Here is a 21,632-nt window from a genome sequence, read left to right as displayed (position 1 = left end):
GAAAACAACGAAAATCGGCGAGAAATCGTCGTTTTGCATTGAAATATGCGGTTTTCTGTAAGAGTTTTGATGATTTCGTGCAGAATTCTGCTGTTTTCTTGCAATTCAGCCGTTGAATCTTGGTAAAAAGTCATGATTTTGTAGATTTCGTGCTCTTCTTTGCGAATTCAAGCCAGAAAACAACGAAAATCGGCGAGAAATCGTCGTTTTGCATTGAAATATGCGGTTTTCTGTAAGAATTTTGATGATTTCGTGCAGAATTCTGCTGTTTTCTTGCAATTCAGCTGTTGAATCTTGGTAAAAAGTCATGATTTTGTGGATTTCGTGCTCTTCTTTGCGAATTCAAGCCAGAAAACCACGAAAATCGGCGAGAAATCGTCGTTTTGTATCGAAATATGCGGTTTTCTCTAAGAATTTTGATGATTTCGTGCAGAATTCTGCTGTTTTCTTGCAATTCAGCCGTTGAATCTTGGTAAAAAGTCATGATTTTGTAGATTTCGTGCTCCTCTTTGCGAATTCAAGCCAGAAAACAACGAAAATCGGCGAGAAATCGTCGTTTTGCATCGAAAAATGCGGTTTTCTGCAAGAATTTTGATGATTTCGTGCAGAATTCTGCTGTTTTCTTGTAATTCAGCCGTTGAATCTTGGTAAAAAGTCATGATTTTGTAGATTTCGTGCTCTTCTTTGCGAATTCAAGCCAGAAAACAACAAAAATCGGCGAGAAATCGTCGTTTTGCATCGAAAAATGCGGTTTTCTGTAAGAATTTTGATGATTTCGTGCAGAGTTCTGCTGTTTTCTTGCAATTCAGCCGTTGAATCGGTAAAAAGTCATGATTTTGTAGATTTCGTGCTCTTCTTTGCGAATTCAAGCCAGAAAACAACGAAAATCGGCGAGAAATCGTCGTTTTGCATCGAAATATGCGGTTTTCTGTAAGAATTTTGATGATTTCGTGCAGAATTCTGCTGTTTTCTTGCAATTCAGCCGTTGAATCTTGGTAAAAAGTCATGATTTTGTAGATTTCGTGCTCTTATTTGCGAATTCAAGCCAGAAAACAACGAAAATCGGCGAGAAATCGTTGTTTTGCATCGAAAAATGCGGTTTTCTGTAAGAATTTTGATGATTTCGTGCAGAATTCTGCTGTTTTCTTGCAATTCAGCCGTTGAATCTTGGTAAAAAGTCATGTTTTTGTAGATTTCGTGCTCTTCTTTGCGAATTCAAGCCAGAAAACAACGAAAATCGGCGAGAAATCGTCATTTTGCATCGAAATATGCGGTTTTCTGTAAGAATTTTGACGATTTCGTGCAGAATTCTGCTGTTTTCTTGCAATTCAGCCGTTGAATCTTAGTAAAAAGTCATGATTTTGTAGATTTCGTGCTCTTCTTTGCGAATTCAAGCCAGAAAACAACAAAAATCAGCGAGAAATCGTTGTTTTGCATGGAAATATGCGGTTTTCTGTAAGAATTTTGATGATTTCGTGCAGAATTCTGCTGTTTTCTTGCAATTCAGCCGTTGAATCTTGGTAAAAAGTCATGATTTTGCAGATTTCGAGCTCTTCTTTGCGAATTCAAGCCAGAAAACAACGAAAATCGGCGAGAAATCGTCGTTTTGCATCGAAAGATGCGGTTTTCTGTAAGAATTTTGATGATTTCGTGCAGAATTCTGCTGTTTTCTTGCAATTCAGCCGTAGAATCTTGGTAAAAAGTGATGATTTTGTAGATTTCGTGCTCTTCTTTGCGAATTAAAGCCAGAAAACAACAAAAATCGGCGAGAAATCGTTGTTTTGCATCGAAATATGCGGTTTTCTGTAAGAATTTTGATGATTTCGTGCAGAATTCTGCTGTTTTCTTGCAATTCAGCCGTTGAATCTTGGTAAAAAGTCATGATTTTGTAGATTTCGTGCTCTTCTTTGCGAATTCATGCCAGAAAACAACGAAAATCGGCGAGAAATCGTCGTTTTGCATCGAAAAATGCGGTTTTCTGTAAGAATTTTGATGATTTCGTGCAGAGTTCTGCTGTTTTCTTGCAATTCAGCCGTTGAATCTTGGTAAAAAGTCATGATTTTGTAGATTTCGTGCTCTTCTTTGCGAATTCAAGCCAGAAAACAACGAAAATCGGCGAGAAATCGTCGTTTTGCATCGAAATATGCGGTTTTCTGTAAGAATTTTGATGATTTCGTGTAGAATCCTGCCGTTTTCTTGCAATTCAGCCGTTGAATCTTGGTAAAAAGTCATGATTTTGTGGATTTCGTGCTCTTCTTTGCGAATTCAAGCCAGAAAACAACGAAAATCGGCGAGAAATCGTTGTTTTGCATCGAAAAATGCGGTTTTCTGTAAGAATTTTGATGATTTCGTGCAGAATTCTGCTGTTTTCTTGCAATTCAGCCGTTGAATCTTGGTAAAAAGTCATGTTTTTGTAGATTTCGTGCTCTTCTTTGCGAATTCAAGCCAGAAAACAACAAAAATCAGCGAGAAATCGTTGTTTTGCATCGAAATATGCGGTTTTCTGTAAGAATTTTGATGATTTCGTGCAGAATTCTGCTGTTTTCTTGCAATTCAGCCGTTGAATCTTGGTAAAAACTCATGATTTTGCAGATTTCGTGCTCTTCTTTGCGAATTCAAGCCAGAAAACAACGAAAATCGGCGAGAAATCGTCGTTTTGCATCGAAATATGCGGTTTTCTGTAAGAATTTTGATGATTTCGTGCAGAATTCTGCTGTTTTCTTGCAATTCAGCCGTAGAATCTTGGTAAAAAGTGATGATTTTGTAGATTTCGTGCTCTTCTTTGCGAATTAAAGCCAGAAAACAACAAAAATCGGCGAGAAATCGTTGTTTTGCATCGAAATATGCGGTTTTCTGTAAGAATTTTGAAGATTTCGTGCAGAATTCTGCTGTTTTCTTGCAATTCAGCCGTTGAATCTTGGTAAAAAGTCATGATTTTGTAGATTTCGTGCTCTTCTCTGCGAATTCATGCCAGAAAACAACGAAAATCGGCGAGAAATCGTTCTTTTGCATCGAAAAATGCGGTTTTCTGCAAGAATTTTGATGATTTCGTGCAGAATTCTGCTGTTTTCTTGCAATTCAGCCGTTGAATCTTGGTAAAAAGTCATGTTTTTGTAGATTTCGTGCTCTTCTTTGCAAATTCAAGCCAGAAAACAACGAAAATCGGCGAGAAATCGTCATTTTGCATCGAAATATGCGGTTTTCTGTAAGAATTTTGACGATTTCGTGCAGAATTCTGCTGTTTTCTTGCAATTCAGCCGTTGAATCTTAGTAAAAAGTCATGATTTTGTAGATTTCGTGCTCTTCTTTGCGAATTCAAGCCAGAAAACAACAAAAATCAGCGAGAAATCGTTGTTTTGCATCGAAATATGCGGTTTTCTGTAAGAATTTTGATGATTTCGTGCAGAATTCTGCTGTTTTCTTGCAATTCAGCCGTTGAATCTTGGTAAAAAGTCATGATTTTGCAGATTTCGTGCTCTTCTTTGCGAATTCAAGCCAGAAAACAACGAAAATCGGCGAGAAATCGTCGTTTTGCATCGAAAGATGCGGTTTTCTGTAAGAATTTTGATGATTTCGTGCAGAATTCTGCTGTTTTCTTGCAATTCAGCCGTAGAATCTTGGTAAAAAGTGATGATTTTGTAGATTTCGTGCTCTTCTTTGCGAATTAAAGCCAGAAAACAACAAAAATCGGCGAGAAATCGTTGTTTTGCATCGAAATATGCGGTTTTCTGTAAGACTTTTGATGATTTCGTGCAGAATTCTGCTGTTTTCTTGCAATTCAGCCGTTGAATCTTGGTAAAAAGTCATGATTTTGTAGATTTCGTGCTCTTCTTTGCGAATTCATGCCAGAAAACAACGAAAATCGGCGAGAAATCGTCGTTTTGCATCGAAAAATGCGGTTTTCTGTAAGAATTTTGATGATTTCGTGCAGAGTTCTGCTGTTTTCTTGCAATTCAGCCGTTGAATCTTGGTAAAAAGTCATGATTTTGTAGATTTCGTGCTCTTCTTTGCGAATTCAAGCCAGAAAACAACGAAAATCGGCGAGAAATCGTCGTTTTGCATCGAAATATGCGGTTTTCTGTAAGAATTTTGATGATTTCGTGTAGAATTCTGCCGTTTTCTTGCAATTCAGCCGTTGAATCTTGGTAAAAAGTCATGATTTTGTGGATTTCGTGCTCTTCTTTGCGAATTCAAGCCAGAAAACAACGAAAATCGGCGAGAAATCGTTGTTTTGCATCGAAAAATGCGGTTTTCTGTAAGAATTTTGATGATTTCGTGCAGAATTCTGCTGTTTTCTTGCAATTCAGCCGTTGAATCTTGGTAAAAAGTCATGTTTTTGTAGATTTCGTGCTCTTCTTTGCGAATTCAAGCCAGAAAACAACGAAAATCGGCGAGAAATCGTCATTTTGCATCGAAATTTGCGGTTTTCTGTAAAAATTTTGACGATTTCGTGCAGAATTCTGCTGTTTTCTTGCAATTCAGCCGTTGAATCTTAGTAAAAAGTCATGATTTTGTAGATTTCGTGCTCTTCTTTGCGAATTCAAGCCAGAAAACAACAAAAATCAGCGAGAAATCGTTGTTTTGCATCGAAATATGCGGTTTTCTGTAAGAATTTTGATGATTTCGTGCAGAATTCTGCTGTTTTCTTGCAATTCAGCCGTTGAATCTTGGTAAAAACTCATGATTTTGCAGATTTCGTGCTCTTCTTTGCGAATTCAAGCCAGAAAACAACGAAAATCGGCGAGAAATCGTCGTTTTGCATCGAAATATGCGGTTTTCTGTAAGAATTTTGATGATTTCGTGCAGAATTCTGCTGTTTTCTTGCAATTCAGCCGTAGAATCTTGGTAAAAAGTGATGATTTTGTAGATTTCGTGCTCTTCTTTGCGAATTCAAGCCAGAAAACAACTAAAATCGGCGAGAAATCGTCGTTTTGCATCGAAATATGCGGTTTTCTGTAAGAATTTTGATGATTTCGTGCAGAATTCTGCTGTTTTCTTGCAATTCAGCCGTTGAATCTTGGTAAAAAGTCATGATTTTGTAGATTTCGTGCTCTTATTTGCGAATTCAAGCCAGAAAACAACGAAAATCGGCGAGAAATCGTTGTTTTGCATCGAAAAATGCGGTTTTCTGTAAGAATTTTGATGATTTCGTGCAGAATTCTGCTGTTTTCTTGCAATTCAGCCGTTGAATCTTGGTAAAAAGTCATGTTTTTGTAGATTTCGTGCTCTTCTTTGCGAATTCAAGCCAGAAAACAACGAAAATCGGCGAGAAATCGTCATTTTGCATCGAAATATGCGGTTTTCTGTAAGAATTTTGACGATTTCGTGCAGAATTCTGCTGTTTTCTTGCAATTCAGCCGTTGAATCTTAGTAAAAAGTCATGATTTTGTAGATTTCGTGCTCTTCTTTGCGAATTCAAGCCAGAAAACAACAAAAATCAGCGAGAAATCGTTGTTTTGCATCGAAATATGCGGTTTTCTGTAAGAATTTTGATGATTTCGTGCAGAATTCTGCTGTTTTCTTGCAATTCAGCCGTTGAATCTTGGTAAAAAGTCATGATTTTGCAGATTTCGTGCTCTTCTTTGCGAATTCAAGCCAGAAAACAACGAAAATCGGCGAGAAATCGTCGTTTTGCATCGAAAGATGCGGTTTTCTGTAAGAATTTTGATGATTTCGTGCAGAATTCTGCTGTTTTCTTGCAATTCAGCCGTAGAATCTTGGTAAAAAGTGATGATTTTGTAGATTTCGTGCTCTTCTTTGCGAATTAAAGCCAGAAAACAACAAAAATCGGCGAGAAATCGTTGTTTTGCATCGAAATATGCGGTTTTCTGTAAGACTTTTGATGATTTCGTGCAGAATTCTGCTGTTTTCTTGCAATTCAGCCGTTGAATCTTGGTAAAAAGTCATGATTTTGTAGATTTCGTGCTCTTCTTTGCGAATTCATGCCAGAAAACAACGAAAATCGGCGAGAAATCGTCGTTTTGCATCGAAAAATGCGGTTTTCTGTAAGAATTTTGATGATTTCGTGCAGAGTTCTGCTGTTTTCTTGCAATTCAGCCGTTGAATCTTGGTAAAAAGTCATGATTTTGTAGATTTCGTGCTCTTCTTTGCGAATTCAAGCCAGAAAACAACGAAAATCGGCGAGAAATCGTCGTTTTGCATCGAAATATGCGGTTTTCTGTAAGAATTTTGATGATTTCGTGTAGAATTCTGCCGTTTTCTTGCAATTCAGCCGTTGAATCTTGGTAAAAAGTCATGATTTTGTGGATTTCGTGCTCTTCTTTGCGAATTCAAGCCAGAAAACAACGAAAATCGGCGAGAAATCGTTGTTTTGCATCGAAAAATGCGGTTTTCTGTAAGAATTTTGATGATTTCGTGCAGAATTCTGCTGTTTTCTTGCAATTCAGCCGTTGAATCTTGGTAAAAAGTCATGTTTTTGTAGATTTCGTGCTCTTCTTTGCGAATTCAAGCCAGAAAACAACGAAAATCGGCGAGAAATCGTCATTTTGCATCGAAATTTGCGGTTTTCTGTAAAAATTTTGACGATTTCGTGCAGAATTCTGCTGTTTTCTTGCAATTCAGCCGTTGAATCTTAGTAAAAAGTCATGATTTTGTAGATTTCGTGCTCTTCTTTGCGAATTCAAGCCAGAAAACAACAAAAATCAGCGAGAAATCGTTGTTTTGCATCGAAATATGCGGTTTTCTGTAAGAATTTTGATGATTTCGTGCAGAATTCTGCTGTTTTCTTGCAATTCAGCCGTTGAATCTTGGTAAAAACTCATGATTTTGCAGATTTCGTGCTCTTCTTTGCGAATTCAAGCCAGAAAACAACGAAAATCGGCGAGAAATCGTCGTTTTGCATCGAAATATGCGGTTTTCTGTAAGAATTTTGATGATTTCGTGCAGAATTCTGCTGTTTTCTTGCAATTCAGCCGTAGAATCTTGGTAAAAAGTGATGATTTTGTAGATTTCGTGCTCTTCTTTGCGAATTAAAGCCAGAAAACAACAAAAATCGGCGAGAAATCGTTGTTTTGCATCGAAATATGCGGTTTTCTGTAAGAATTTTGAAGATTTCGTGCAGAATTCTGCTGTTTTCTTGCAATTCAGCCGTTGAATCTTGGTAAAAAGTCATGATTTTGTAGATTTCGTGCTCTTCTCTGCGAACTCATGCCAGAAAACAACGAAAATCGGCGAGAAATCGTCGTTTTGCATCGAAAAATGCGGTTTTCTGTAAGAATTTTGATGATTTCGTGCAGAATTCTGCTGTTTTCTTGCAATTCAGCCGTTGAATCTTGGTAAAAAGTCATGTTTTTGTAGATTTCGTGCTCTTCTTTGCGAATTCAAGCCAGAAAACAACGAAAATCGGCGAGAAATCGTCATTTTGCATCGAAATATGCGGTTTTCTGTAAGAATTTTGACGATTTCGTGCAGAATTCTGCTGTTTTCTTGCAATTCAGCCGTTGAATCTTAGTAAAAAGTCATGATTTTGTAGATTTCGTGCTCTTCTTTGCGAATTCAAGCCAGAAAACAACAAAAATCAGCGAGAAATCGTTGTTTTGCATCGAAATATGCGGTTTTCTGTAAGAATTTTGATGATTTCGTGCAGAATTCTGCTGTTTTCTTGCAATTCAGCCGTTGAATCTTGGTAAAAAGTCATGATTTTGTAGATTTCGTGCTCTTCTTTGCGAATTCAAGCCAGAAAACAACGAAAATCGGCGAGAAATCGTCGTTTTGCATCGAAAAATGCGGTTTTCTGTAAGAATTTTGATGATTTCGTGCAGAATTCTGCCGTTTTCTTGCAATTCAGTCGTTGAATCTTGGTAAAAAGTCATGATTTTGTGGATTTCGTGCTCTTCTTTGCGAATTCAAGCCAGAAAACCACGAAAATCGGCGAGAAATCGTCGTTTTGTATCGAAATATGCGGTTTTCTCTAAGAATTTTGATGATTTCGTGCAGAATTCTGCTGTTTTCTTGCAATTCAGCCGTTGAATCTTGGTAAAAAGTCATGATTTTGTAGATTTCGTGCTCTTCTTTGCGAATTCAAGCCAGAAAACAACGAAAATCGGCGAGAAATCGTCGTTTTGCATCGAAAAATGCGGTTTTCTGTAAGAATTTTGATGATTTCGTGCAGAATTCTGCTGTTTTCTTGCAATTCAGCCGTTGAATCTTGGTAAAAAGTCATGATTTTGTAGATTTCGTGCTCTTCTTTGCGAATTCAAGCCAGAAAACAACGAAAATCGGCGAGAAATCGTCGTTTTGCATCGAAATATGCGGTTTTCTGTAAGAATTTTGATGATTTCGAGCAGAATTCTGCTGTTTTCTTGCAATTCAGCCGTTGAATCTTGGTAAAAAGTGATGATTTTGTAGATTTCGTGCTCTTCTTTGCAAATTCAAGCCAGAAAACAACGAAAATCGGCGAGAAATCGTCGTTTTGCATCGAAATATGCGGTTTTCTCTAAGAATTTTGACAATTTCGTGCAGAATTCTGCTGTTTTCTTGCAATTCAGCCATTGAATCTTAGTAAAAAGTCATGATTTTGTAGATTTCGTGCTCTTCTTTGCGAATTCAAGATAGAAAACAACGAAAATCAGCGAGAAATCGTCGTTTTGCATCGAAATATGCGGTTTTCTGTAAGAATTTTGATGATTTCGTGCAGAATTCTGCTGTTTTCTTGCAATTCAGCCGTTGAATCTTGGTCAAAAGTCACGATTTTGTAGATTTCGTGCTCTTCTTTGCGAATTCAAGCCAGAAAACAACGAAAATCGGCGAAAAATCGTCGTTTTGCATCGAAATATGCGGTTTTCTGTAAGAATTTTGATGATTTCGTGCAGAATTCTGCTGTTTTCCTGCAATTCTGCCGTTGAATCTAGGTAAAAAGTCATGATTTTGTAGATTTCGTGTTCTTCTTGGCGAATTCAAGACAGAAAACATCGAAAATCGGCGAGAAATCGTTGTTTTGCATCGAAATATGCAGTTTTCTCTAAGAATTTTGATGATTTCGTGCAGAATTCTGCTGTTTTCTTGCAATTCAGCCGTTGAATCTTGGTAAAAAGTCATGATTTGGTAGATTTCGTGCTCTTCTTTGCGAATTCAAGCCAGAAAACAACGAAAATCGGCGAGAAATCGTCGTTTTGCATCGAAATATGCGGTTTTCTGTAAGAATTTTGATGATTTCGTGCAGAATTCTGCTGTTTTCTTGCAATTCAGCCGTAGAATCTTGGTAAAAAGTGATGATTTTGTAGATTTCGTGCTCTTCTTTGCGAATTAAAGCCAGAAAACAACAAAAATCGGCGAGAAATCGTTGTTTTGCATCGAAATATGCGGTTTTCTGTAAGAATTTTGATGATTTCGTGTAGAATTCTGCTGATTTCTTGCAATTCAGCCGTTGAATCTTGGTAAAAAGTCATGATTTTGTAGATTTCGTGCTCTTCTTTGCGAATTCATGCCAGAAAACAACGAAAATCGGCGAGAAATCGTCGTTTTGCATCGAAAAATGCGGTTTTATGTAAGAATTTTGATGATTTCGTGCAGAGTTCTGCTGTTTTCTTGCAATTCAGCCGTTGAATCTTGGTAAAAAGTCATGATTTTGTGGATTTCGTGCTCTTCTTTGCGAATTCAAGCCAGAAAACCACGAAAATCGGCGAGAAATCGTCGTTTTGTATCGAAATATGCGGTTTTCTCTAAGAATTTTGATGATTTCGTGCAGAATTCTGCTGTTTTCTTGCAATTCAGCCGTTGAATCTTGGTAAAAAGTCATGATTTTGTGGATTTCGTGCTCTTCTTTGCGAATTCAAGCCAGAAAACCACGAAAATCGGCGAGAAATCGTCGTTTTGTATCGAAATATGCGGTTTTCTCTAAGAATTTTGATGATTTCGTGCAGAATTCTGCTGTTTTCTTGCAATTCAGCCGTTGAATCTTGGTAAAAAGTCATGATTTTGTAGATTTCGTGCTCTTCTTTGCGAATTCAAGCCAGAAAACAACGAAAATCGGCGAGAATTCGTCGTTTTGCATCGAAAAATGCGGTTTTCTGTAAGAATTTTGATGATTTCGTGCAGAATTCTGCTGTTTTCTTGCAATTCAGCCGTTGAATCTTGGTAAAAAGTCATGATTTTGTATATTTCGTGCTCTTCTTTGCGAATTCAAGCCAGAAAACAACGAAAATCGGCGAGAAATCGTCGTTTTGCATCGAAATATGCGGTTTTCTGTAAGAGTTTTGATGATTTCGTGCAGAATTCTGCTGTTTTCTTGCAATTCAGCCGTTGAATCTTGGTAAAAAGTGATGATTTTGTAGATTTCGTGCTCTTCTTTGCAAATTCAAGCCAGAAAACAACGAAAATCGGCGAGAAATCGTCGTTTTGCATCGAAATATGCGGTTTTCTCTAAGAATTTTGATGATTTCGTGCAGAATTCTGCTGTTTTCTTGCAATTCAGCCGTTGAATCTTGGTAAAAAGTCATGATTTTGTAGATTTCGTGCTCTTCTTTGCGAATTCATGCCAGAAAACAACGAAAATCGGCGAGAAATCGTCGTTTTGCATCGAAATATGCGGTTTTCTGTAAGAATTTTGATGATTTCGTGCAGAATTCTGCTGTTTTCTTGCAATTCAGCCGTTGAATCTTGGTAAAAAGTCATGATTTTGTAGATTTCGTGCTCTTCTTTGCGAATTCAAGCCAGAAAACAACGAAAATCGGCGAGAAATCGTCGTTTTGCATCGAAATATGCGGTTTTCTGTAAGAATTTTGATGATTTTGTACAGCATTCTGCTGTTTTCTTGCAATTCAGCCGTTGAATCTAGGTAAAAAGTCATGATTTTGTAGATTTCGTGTTCTTCTTGGCGAATTCAAGATAGAAAACAACGAAAATCGGCGAGAAATCGTTGTTTTGCATCGAAATATGCAGTTTTCTCTAAAAATTTTGATGATTTCGTGCAGAATTCTGCTGTTTTCTTGCAATTCAGCCGTTGAATCTTGGTAAAAAGTCATGATTTTGTAAATTTCGTGCTCTTTTTTGCAAATTCAAGCCAGAAAACAACGAAAATCGGCGAGAAATCGTCGTTTTGCATCGAAATATGCGGTTTTCTGTAAGAATTTTGATGATTTCGTGCAGAATTCTGCTGTTTTCTTGCAATTCAGCCGTAGAATCTTGGTAAAAAGTGATGATTTTGTAGATTTCGTGCTCTTCTTTGCGAATTCAAGCCAGAAAACAACAAAAATCGGCGAGAAATCGTTGTTTTGCATCGAAATATGCGGTTTTCTGTAAGAATTTTGATGATTTCGTGCAGAATTCTGCTGTTTTCTTGCAATTCAGCCGTTGAATCTTGGTAAAAAGTCATGATTTTGTAGATTTCGTGCTCTTCTTTGCGAATTCAAGCCAGAAAACAACGAAAATCGGCGTGAAATCGTCGTTTTGCATCGAAATATGCGGTTTTCTGTAAGAATTTTGATGATTTCGTGCAGAATTCTGCTGTTTTCTTGCAATTCAGCCGTAGAATCTTGGTAAAAAGTCATGATTTTGTAGATTTCGTGCTCTTCTTTGCGAATTCATGCCAGAAAACAACGAAAATCGGCGAGAAATCGTCGTTTTGCATCGAAAAATGCGGTTTTCTGTAAGAATTTTGATGATTTCGTGCAGAGTTCTGCTGTTTTCTTGCAATTCAGCCGTTGAATCTTGGTAAAAAGTCATGATTTTGTAGATTTCGTGCTCTTCTTTGCGAATTCAAGCCAGAAAACAACGAAAATCGGCGAGAAATCGTCGTTTTGCATCGAAATATGCGGTTTTCTGTAAGAATTTTGATGATTTCGTGCAGAATTCTGCTGTTTTCTTGCAATTCAGCCGTTGAATCTTGGTAAAAAGTCATGATTTTGTGGATTTTGTGCTCTCCTTTGCGAATTCATGCCAGAAAACCACGAAAATCGGCGAGAAATCGGCGTTTTGTATCGAAATGTGCGGTTTTCTGTAAGAATTTTGATGATTTCGTGCAGAATTCTGCTGTTTTCTTGCAATTCAGCCGTTGAATCTTGGTAAAAAGTCATGATTTTGTAGATTTCGTGCTCTTCTTTGCGAATTCAAGCCTGAAAACAACGAAAATCGGCGAGAAATCGTCGTTTTGCATCGAAATATGCGGTTTTCTGTAAGAATTTTGATGATTTTGTGCAGAATTCTGCTGTTTTCTTGCAATTCAGCCGTTGAATCTAGGTAAAAAGTCATGATTTTGTAGATTTCGTGTTCTTCTTGGCGAATTCAAGATAGAAAACAACGAAAATCGGCGAGAAATCGTTGTTTTGCATCGAAATATGCAGTTTTCTCTAAGAATTTTGATGATTTCGTGCAGAATTCTGCTGTTTTCTTGCAATTCAGCCGTAGAATCTTGGTAAAAAGTGATGATTTTGTAGATTTCGTGCTCTTCTTTGCAAATTCAAGCCAGAAAACAACAAAAATCGGCGAGAAATCGTTGTTTTGCATCGAAATATGCGGTTTTTTGTAAGAATTTCGATGATTTCGTGCAGAATTCTGCTGTTTTCTTGCAATTCAGCCGTTGAATCTTGGTAAAAAGTCATGATTTTGTAGATTTCGTGCTCTTCTTTGCGAATTCAAGCCAGAAAACAACGAAAATCGGCGAGAAATCGTCGTTTTGCATCGAAATATGCGGTTTTCTGTAAGAATTTTGATGATTTCGTGCAGAATTCTGCTGTTTTCTTGCAATTCAGCTGTAGAATCTTGGTAAAAAGTCATGATTTTGTAGATTTCGTGCTCTTCTTTGCGAATTCATGCCAGAAAACAACGAAAATCGCCGAGAAATCGTCGTTTTGCATCGAAAAATGCGGTTTTCTGTAAGAATTTTGATGATTTCGTGCAGAGTTCTGCTGTTTTCTTGCAATTCAGCCGTTGAATCTTGGTAAAAAGTCATGATTTTGTAGATTTCGTGCTCTTCTTTGCGAATTCAAGCCAGAAAACAACGAAAATCGGCGAGAAATCGTCGTTTTGCATCGAAATATGCGGTTTTCTGTAAGAATTTTGATGATTTCGTGCAGAATTCTGCTGTTTTCTTGCAATTCAGCCGTTGAATCTTGGTAAAAAGTCATGATTTTGTGGATTTCGTGCTCTCCTTTGCGAATTCAAGCCAGAAAACCACGAAAATCGGCGAGAAATCGTCGTTTTGTATCGAAATATGTGGATTTCTCTAAGAATTTTGATGATTTCGTGCAGAATTCTGCTGTTTTCTTGCAATTCAGCTGTTGAATCTTGGTAAAAAGTCATGATTTTGTAGATTTCGTGCTCTTCTTTGCGAATTCAAGCCAGAAAACAACGAAAATCGGCGAAAAATCGTCGTTTTGCATCGAAAAATGCGGTTTTCTGTAAGAATTTTGATGATTTCGTGCAGAATTCTGCTGTTTTCTTGCAATTCAGCCGTTGAATCTTGGTAAAAAGTTATGATTTTGTAGATTTCGTGCTCTTCTTTGCGAATTCAAGCCAGAAAACAACGAAAATCGGCGAGAAATCGTCGTTTTGCATTGAAATATGCGGTTTTCTCTAAGAATTTTGACGATTTCGTGCAGAATTCTGCTGTTTTCTTGCAATTCAGCCGTTGAATCTTGGTAAAAAGTCATGATTTTGTAGATTTCGTGCTCTTCTTTGCAAATTAAAGCCAGAAAACAACGAAAATCGGCGAGAAATTGTCGTTTTGCATCGAAATATGCGGTTTTCTCTAAGAATTTTGACGATTTCGTGCAGAATTCTGCTGTTTTCTTGCAATTCAGCCGTTGAATCTTGGTAAAAAGTCATGATTTTGTAGATTTCGTGCTCTTCTTTGCAAATTAAAGCCAGAAAACAACGAAAATCGGCGAGAAATTGTCGTTTTGCATCGAAATATGCGGTTTTCTCTAAGAATTTTGACGATTTCGTGCAGAATTCTGCTGTTTTCTTGCAATTCAGCCGTTGAATCTTGGTAAAAAGTCATGATTTTGTAGATTTCGTGCTCTTCTTTGCGAATTCAAGCAAGAAAACAACGAAAATCGGCGAGAAATCGTCGTTTTGCATCGAAATATGCGGTTTTCTGTAAGAATTTTGATGATTTCGTGCAGAATTCTGCTGTTTTCTTGCAATTCAGCCGTTGAATCTAGGTAAAAAGTCATGATTTTGTAGATTTCGTGTTCTTCTTGGCGAATTCAAGATAGAAAACAACGAAAATCGGCGAGAAATCGTTGTTTTGCATCGAAATATGCAGTTTTCTCTAAGAATTTTGATGATTTCGTGCAGAATTCTGCTGTTTTCTTGCAATTCAGCCGTTGAATCTTGGTAAAAAGTCATGATTTTGTAGATTTCGTGCTTTTCTTTGCGAATTCAAGCCAGAAAAAAACAAAAATCGGCGAGAAATCGTTGTTTTGCATCGAAATATGCGGTTTTCTGTAAGAATTTTGATGATTTCGTGCAGAATTCTGCTGTTTTCTTGCAATTCAGCCGTTGAATCTTGGTAAAAAGTCATGATTTTGTAGATTTCGTGCTCTTCTTTGCGAATTCAAGCCAGAAAACAACGAAAATCGGCGAGAAATCGTCGTTTTGCTTCGAAATATGCGGTTTTCTGTAAGAATTTTGATGATTTCGTGCAGAATTCTGCTGTTTTCTTGCAATTCAGCCGAAGAATCTTGGTAAAAAGTCATGATTTTGTAGATTTCGTGCTCTTCTTTGCAAATTCATGCCAGAAAACAACGAAAATCGGCGAGAAATCGTCGTTTTGCATCGAAAAATGCGGTTTTCTGTAAGAATTTTGATGATTTCGTGCAGAATTCTGCTGTTTTCTTGCAATTCAGCCGTTGAATCTTGGTAAAAAGTCATGATTTTGTGGATTTCGTGCAGAATTCTGCTGTTTTCTTGCAATTCAGCCGTTGAATCTTGGTAAAAAGTCATGATTTTGTGGATTTCGTGCTCTTCTTTGCGAATTCAAGCCAGAAAACCACGAAAATCGGCGAGAAATCGTCGTTTTGTATCGAAATATGCGGTTTTCTCTAAGAATTTTGATGATTTCGTGCAGAATTCTGGCTGTTTTCTTGCAATTCAGCCGTTGAATCTTGGTAAAAAGTCATGATTTTGTAGATTTCGTGCTTTTCTTTGCGAACTCAAGCCAGAAAACAACGAAAATCGGCGAGAAATCGTCGTTTTGCATCGAAAAATGCGGTTTTCTGTAAGAATTTTGATGATTTCGTGCAGAATTCTGCTGTTTTCTTGCAATTCAGCCGAAGAATCTTGGTAAAAAGTCATGATTTTGTAGATTTCGTGCTCTTCTTTGCGAATTCATGCCAGAAAACAACGAAAATCGGCGAGAAATCGTCGTTTTGCATCGAAAAATGCGGTTTTCTGTAAGAATTTTGATGATTTCGTGCAGAATTCTGCTGTTTTCTTGCAATTCAGCCGTTGAATCTTGGTAAAAAGTCATGATTTTGTAGATTTCGTGCTCTTCTTTGCAAATTCAAGCCAGAAAACAACGAAAATCGGCGAGAAATCGTCGTTTTGCATCGAAATATGCGGTTTTCTGTAAGAATTTTGATGATTTCGTGCAGAATTCTGCTGTTTTCTTGCAATTCAGCCGTTGAATCTTGGTAAAAAGTCATGATTTTGTAGATTTCGTGCTCTTCTTTGCGAATTCATGCCAGAAAACAACGAAAATCGGCGAGAAATCGTCGTTTTGCATCGAAATATGCAGTTATCTCTAAGAATTTTGATGATTTCGTGCAGAATTCTGCTGTTTTCTTGCAATTCAGCCGTTGAATCTTGGTAAAAAGTCATGATTTTGTAGATTTCGTGCTCTTCTTTGCGAATTCATGCCAGAAAACAACGAAAATCGGCGAGAAATCGTCGTTTTGCATCGAAATATGCGGTTTTCTGTAAGAATTTTGATGATTTCGTGCAGAATTCTGCTGTTTTCTTGCAATTCAGCCGTAGAATCTTGGTGAAAAGTGATGATTTTGTAGATTTCGTGCTCTTCTTTGCGAATTCAAGCCAGAAAACCACGAAAATCGGCGAGAAATCGTCGTTTTGCATCGAAATATGCGGTTTTCTGTAAGAATTTTGATGATTTCGTGCAGAATTCTGCTGTTTTCTTGCAATTCAGCCGTTGAATCTTGGTAAAAAGTCATGATTTTGTGGATTTCGTGCTCTTCTTTGCGAATTCAAGCCAGAAAACCACGAAAATCTTCGAGAAATCGTCGTTTTGTATCGAAATATGCGGTTTTCTCTAAGAATTTTGATGATTTTGTGCAGAATTCTGCTGTTTTCTTGCAATTCAGCCGTTGAATCTTGGTAAAAAGTCATGATTTTGTAGATTTCGTGCTCTTCTTTGCGAATTCAAGCCAGTAAACAACAAAAATCGGCGAGAAATCGTTGTTTTACATCGAAATATGCGGTTTTCTGTAAGAATTTTGATGATTTCGTGCAGAATTCTGCTGTTTTCTTGCAATTCAGCCGTTGAATCTTGGTAAAAAGTCATGATTTTGTAGATTTCGTGCTCTTCTTTGCGAATTCAAGCCAGAAAACAACGAAAATCGGCGAGAAATCGTCGTTTTGCATCGAAATATGCGGTCTTCTGTAAGAATTTTGATGATTTCGTGCAGAATTCTGCTGTTTTCTTGCAATTCAGCCGTTGAATCTTGGTAAAAAGTGATGATTTTGTAGATTTCGTGCTCTTCTTTGCAAATTCAAGCCAGAAAACAACGAAAATCGGCGAGAAATCGTCGTTTTGCATCGAAATATGCGGTTTTCTCTAAGAATTTTGATGATTTCGTGCAGAATTCTGCTGTTTTCTTGCAATTCAGCCGTTGAATCTTGGTAAAAAGTCATGATTTTGTAGATTTCGTGCTCTTCTTTGCGAATTCAAGATAGAAAACAACGAAAACCAGCGAGAAATCGTCGTTTTGCATCGAAATATGCGGTTTTCTCTAAGAATTTTGATGATTTCGTGCAGAATTCTGCTGTTTTCTTGCAATTCAGCCGTTGAATCTTGGTAAAAAGTCATGATTTTGTAGATTTCGTGCTCTTCTTTGCGAATTCATGCCAGAAAACAACGAAAATCGGCGAGAAATCGTCGTTTTGCATCGAAATATGCGGTTTTCTCTAAGAATTTTGATGATTTCGTGCAGAATTCTGCTGTTTTCTTGCAATTCAGCCGTTGAATCTTGGTAAAAAGTCATGATTTTGTAGATTTCGTGCTCTTCTTTGCGAATTCAAGCCAGAAAACAACGAAAATCGGCGAGAAATCGTCGTTTTGCATCGAAATATGCGGTTTTCTGTAAGAATTTTGATGATTTCGTGCAGAATTCTGCTGTTTTCTTGCAATTCAGCCGTAGAATCTTGGTAAAAAGTGATGATTTTGCAGATTTCGTGCTCTTCTTTGCGAATTCAAGCCAGAAAACAACAAAAATCGGCGAGAAATCGTTGTTTTGCATCGAAATATGCGGTTTTCTGTAAGAATTTTGATGATTTCGTGCAGAATTCTGCTGTTTTCTTGCAATTCAGCCGTTGAATCTTGGTAAAAAGTCATGATTTTGTAGATTTCGTGCTCTTCTCTGCGAATTCAAGCCAGAAAACAACGAAAATCGGCGAGAAATCGTCGATTTGCATCGAAATATGCGGTTTTCTGTAAGAATTTTGATGATTTCGTGCAGAATTCTGCTGTTTTCTTGCAATTCAGCCGTAGAATCTTGGTAAAAAGTCATGATTTTGTAGATTTCGTGCTCTTCTTTGCGAATTCATGCCAGAAAACAACGAAAATCGGCGAGAAATCGTCGTTTTGCATCGAAAAATGCGGTTTTCTGTAAGAATTTTGATGATTTCGTGCAGAGTTCTGCTGTTTTCTTGCAATTCAGCCGTTGAATCTTGGTAAAAAGTCATGATTTTGTAGATTTAGTGCTCTTTTTTGCGAATTCAAGCCAGAAAACAACGAAAATCGGCGAGAAATCGTCGTTTTGCATCGAAATATGCGGTTTTCTGTAAGAATTTTGATGATTTCGTGCAGAATTCTGCTGTTTTCTAGCAATTCAGCCGTTGAATCTTGGTAAAAAGTCATGATTTTGTGGATTTCGTGCTCTTCTTTGCGAATTCAAGCCAGAAAACCACGAAAATCGGCGAGAAATCGTCGTTTTGTATCGAAATATGCGGTTTTCTCTAAGAATTTTGATGATTTCGTGCAGAATTCTGCTGTTTTCTTGCAATTCAGCCGTTGAATCTTGGTAAAAAGTCATGATTTTGTAGATTTCGTGCTCTTCTTTGCGAATTCAAGCCAGAAAACAACGAAAATCGGCGAGAAATCGTCGTTTTGCATCGAAAAATGCGGTTTTCTGTAAGAATTTTGATGATTTCGTGCAGAATTCTGCTGTTTTCTTGCAATTCAGCCGTTGAATCTTGGTAAAAAGTTATGATTTTGTAGATTTCGTGCTCTTCTTTGCGAATTCAAGCCAGAAAACAACGAAAATCGGCGAGAAATCGTCGTTTTGCATCGAAATATGCGGTTTTCTGTAAGAATTTTGATGATTTCGTGCAGAATTCTGCTGTTTTCTTGCAATTCAGCCGTTGAATCTTGGTAAAAAGTGATGATTTTGTAGATTTCGTGCTCTTCTTTGCAAATTAAAGCCAGAAAACAACGAAAATCGGCGAGAAATCGTCGTTTTGCATCGAAATATGCGGTTTTCTCTAAGAATTTTGACGATTTCGTGCAGAATTCTGCTGTTTTCTTGCAATTCAGCCGTTGAATCTTGGTAAAAAGTCATGATTTTGTAGATTTCGTGCTCTTCTTTGCGAATTCAAGATAGAAAACAACGAAAATCAGCGAGAAATCGTCGTTTTGCATCGAAATATGCGGTTATCTCTAAGAATTTTGATGATTTCGTGCAGAATTCTGCTGTTTTCTTGCAATTCAGCCGTTGAATCTTGGTAAAAAGTCATAATTTTGTAGATTTCGTGCTCTTCTTTGCGAATTCATGCCAGAAAACAACGAAAATCGGCGAGAAATCGTCGTTTTGCATCGAAATATGCGGTTTTCTGTGAGAATTTTGATGATTTCGTGCAGAATTCTGCTGTTTTCTTGCAATTCAGCCGTTGAATCTTGGTAAAAAGTCATGATTTTTTAGATTTCGTGCTCTTCTTTGCAAATTCAAGCCGGAAAACAACGAAAATCGGCGAGAAATCGTCGTTTTGCTTCGAAATATGCGGTTTTCTGTAAGAATTTTGATGATTTCGTGCAGAATTCTGCTGTTTTCTTGCAAATCAGCCGTTGAATCTAGGTAAAAAGTCATGATTTTGTAGATTTCGTGTTCTTCTTGGCGAATTCAAGATAGAAAACAACGAAAATCGGCGAGAAATCGTCGTTTTGCATCGAAATATGCGGTTTTCTGTAAGAATTTTGATGATTTCGTGCAGAATTCTGCTGTTTTCTTGCAATTCAGCCGTAGAATCTTGGTAAAAAGTGATGATTTTGTAGATTTCGTGCTCTTCTTTGCGAATTCAAGCCAGAAAACAACAAAAATCGGCGAGAAATCGTTGTTTTGCATCGAAATATGCGGTTTTCTGTAAGAATTTTGATGATTTCGTGCAGAATTCTACTGTTTTCTTGCAATTCAGCCGTTGAATCTTGGTAAAAAGTCATGATTTTGTAGATTTGGTGCTCTTCTTTGCGAATTCAAGCCAGAAAACAACGAAAATCGGCGAGAAATCGTCGTTTTGCATCGAAATATGCGGTTTTCTGTAAGAATTTTGATGATTTCGTGCAGAATTCTGCTGTTTTCTTGCAATTCAGCCGAAGAATCTTGGTAAAAAGTCATGATTTTGTAGATTTCGTGCTCTTCTTTGCGAATTCATGCCAGAAAACAACGAAAATCGGCGAGAAATCGTCGTTTTGAATCGAAAAATGCGGTTTTCTGTAAGAATGTTGATGATTTCGTGCAGAGTTCTGCTGTTTTCTTGCAATTCAGCCGTTGAATCTTGGTAAAAAGTCATGATTTTGTAGATTCCGTGCTCTTCTTTGCGAATTCAAGTCAGAAAACAACGAAAATCGGCGAGAAATCGTCGTTTTGGATCGAAATATGCGGTTTTCTGTAAGAATTTTGATGATTTCGTGCAGAATTCTGCTGTTTTCTTACAATTCAGCCGTTGAATCTTGGTAAAAAGTCATGATTTTGTGGATTTCGTGCTCTTCTTTGCGAATTCAAGCCAGAAAACCACGAAAATCGGCGAGAAATCGTCGTTTTGTATCGAAATATGCGGTTTTCTCTAAGAATTTTGATGATTTCGTGCAGAATTCTGCTGTTTTCTTGCAATTCAGCCGTTGAATCTTGGTAAAAAGTCATGATTTTGTAGATTTCGTGCTCTTCTTTGCGAATTCATGCCAGAAAACAACGAAAATCGGCGAGAAATCGTCGTTTTGCATCGAAATATGCGGTTTTCTGTAAGAATTTTGATGATTTCGTGCAGAATTCTGCTGTTTTCTTGCAATTCAGCCATTGAATCTTGGTAAAAAGTCATGATTTTGTAGATTTCGTGCTCTTCTTTGCGAATTCAAGCCAGAAAACAACGAAAATCGGCGAGAAATCGACGTTTTGCATCGAAATATGCGGTTTTCTGTAAGAATTTTGATGATTTCGTGCAGAATTCTGCTGTTTTCTTGCAATTCAGCCGTAGAATCTTGGTAAAAAGTGATGATTTTGCAGATTTCGTGCTCTTCTTTGCGAATTCAAGCCAGAAAACAACAAAAATCGGCGAGAAATCGTTGTTTTGCATCGAAATATGCGGTTTTCTGTAAGAATTTTGATGATTTCGTGCAGAATTCTGCTGTTTTCTTGCAATTCAGCCGTTGAATCTTGGTAAAAAGTCATGATTTTGTAGATTTCGTGCTCTTCTTTGCGAATTCAAGCCAGAAAACAACGAAAATCGGCGAGAAATCGTCGTTTTGCATCGAAATATGCGGTTTTCTGTAAGAATTTTGATGATTTCGTGCAGAATTCTGCTGTTTTCTTGCAATTCAGCCGTAGAATCTTGGTAAAAAGTCATGATTTTGTAGATTTCGTGCTCTTCTTTGCGAATTCATGCCAGAAAACAACGAAAATCGGCGAGAAATCGTCGTTTTGCATCGAAAAATGCGGTTTTCTGTAAGAATTTTGATGATTTCGTGCAGAGTTCTGCTGTTTTCTTGCAATTCAGCCGTTGAATCTTGGTAAAAAGTCATGATTTTGTAGATCTAGTGCTCTTTTTTGCGAATTCAAGCCAGAAAACAACGAAAATCGGCGAGAAATCGTCGTTTTGCATCGAAATATGCGGTTTTCTGTAAGAATTTTGATGATTTCGTGCAGAATTCTGCTGTTTTCTAGCAATTCAGCCGTTGAATCTTGGTAAAAAGTCATGATTTTGTGGATTTCGTGCTCTTCTTTGCGAATTCAAGCCAGAAAACCACGAAAATCGGCGAGAAATCGTCGTTTTGTATCGAAATATGCGGTTTTCTGTAAGAATTTTGATGATTTCGTGCAGAATTCTGCTGTTTTCTTGCAATTCAGCCGTTGAATCTTGGTAAAAAGTTATGCTTTTGTAGATTTCGTGCTCTTCTTTGCGAATTCAAGCCAGAAAACAACGAAAATCGGCGAGAAATCGTCGTTTTG

The sequence above is a fragment of the Gnatocerus cornutus genome, chromosome 7 (genome assembly GCF_029298725.1).
Source record: "Gnatocerus cornutus isolate USDA-ARS CGAHR chromosome 7, icGnaCorn1.1, whole genome shotgun sequence".
Lineage (NCBI taxonomy): Eukaryota > Metazoa > Arthropoda > Insecta > Coleoptera > Tenebrionidae > Gnatocerus > Gnatocerus cornutus.
This window is presented reverse-complemented; position numbering follows the sequence as displayed.